Source organism: Rattus norvegicus, chromosome 7 (genome assembly GCF_036323735.1).
Source record: "Rattus norvegicus strain BN/NHsdMcwi chromosome 7, GRCr8, whole genome shotgun sequence".
Classification (NCBI taxonomy): Eukaryota; Metazoa; Chordata; class Mammalia; order Rodentia; family Muridae; genus Rattus; species Rattus norvegicus.
Genome location: NC_086025.1, coordinates 17230789 through 17232492, shown reverse-complemented (window position 1 = coordinate 17232492; position 1704 = coordinate 17230789).

The window sequence follows — 1704 nt, the reverse complement described above, 5'->3', positions numbered from 1 at the left end:
TTAAGTGGGACTTTTGTAAACATTTGCAATAATTGAGAATCACAATTGTGAATTATCTATTACAATAATTAAGATCGCACAATACCGGACAGTTACTCACTACATTAGTGTTTGAAATGTGAGGACTTCAGACTTTATATTAGCTAGTATTTGTGACGTACATGGAAATTTGCCTAGTACAGTGATTTAATTGCATTTCAAAAACGTTATCCTAAAATCTTTAATAACAGTATTCTCAGCTTCTAGCACTATTTGTTATGTGGATATTCAAATATAATGGAATATGTTACTGTACATAATAGCAAAGTTTGTGTGTGCTAGCCTCCAAGTTCATTGCTGGTATTCTAATATTTCCCGTTAAGTCATAGCACATTTGGAGATATAATTAATCTGCCTTAAATTTAATACAATTTGTTTTCAGTATGCTATTACAGTCTATTGGTGGGTAAGATTATACTTTTCCACCAGTGTCAGTAGTGGGCATGTAGGTGTGTGGAAAATCTCAACTATTGGGGTGAGTGGGGACCAGAGGCCAAGGCAAGAGGATCACTTGAGCCCTTTAGAAATTCAAGTCAACTTTGGCAACATAAGACGTCCTTTAAAATCTGTTGTACTCAAGAAATAGAGGCATGAGTTTGAAGCCAGTCTGGTCTTCATAGCAAGCTTCAGGCCAGCCAGAGTTACATAATAAGGCCCTATCTCTTAAGTTTAAAACTTAACACTTTCTTGAATATCAAAATTTGACTTACAAGTATTTGGTTGTGGAGTGGTTTTGATCATATTTTAAAAGAAGTAACTAAAGCATTTATCAGTAGTGGGTGTTTTAAATAAAACAATATTGAGCATACTGTAGGCATTAGGTCTTATTAAAATGGAGTTCTTTGCTTTCTTGGTTTTGAGTGCCACCTACTCAAGGATAAGGACCAGGATATGGTGTGCTTTCTTTAATACAGTTTACACTATTAGGATGAAACCGATTTTATATTTCCTCTGGTGAAACAGGTAGTTTAAGCCCAAATCAAGCATCCTATAATATTTACTGCTTTATTTTCATTCTCAGTAAACTTTTCTCAAACATGCATTTTACTTTCGTACACAGAATACATTTAGAAGACATTTGAGATTTTTTTTCTAATTTTTGTAAGCAAGCAAACCACTATTATGAACAATGAAAAGCAAGTTCTGCCAAACAATTATTTTGATCTTTAGTTCTAGAGGTACCCATTACAGGATTTTTCATCATATCCCTGTACAGGTTTTGGTCCCAGTAATACTTTGTTATGGGAATCCATTGTTATGGAAATATCCCTGGCTGCCTACCACATGCCAGAAGTTTACTTCACTGGTGACATCCAGAAATGTTATAGACATTTAATAGTACCCCTGCAGTACTGAGAATCGGTGCATTATAACTTATACTCTGGTTAACTGGTGAAATATTACACTTCTAAGTTGAAATATATCCATGTATTGTGTTACAGACACCAGTAAAAAGAACCATCAGATGTAAATATATTGTAAGTTCATCCATACAAAAATGGGATATTGAGAAATGGAATCCTATAAAAATTAGAGAACTAATGTTTTCTGTTTTGAGTTTATTTTTGAATAAAAAATTGAGTAGAGATGGATAGATTGTCTATTAGGAAATCAAATCAAGTCAGGTTCTAAATAGTCCAGAAGATGCATAGCATATATAATAGT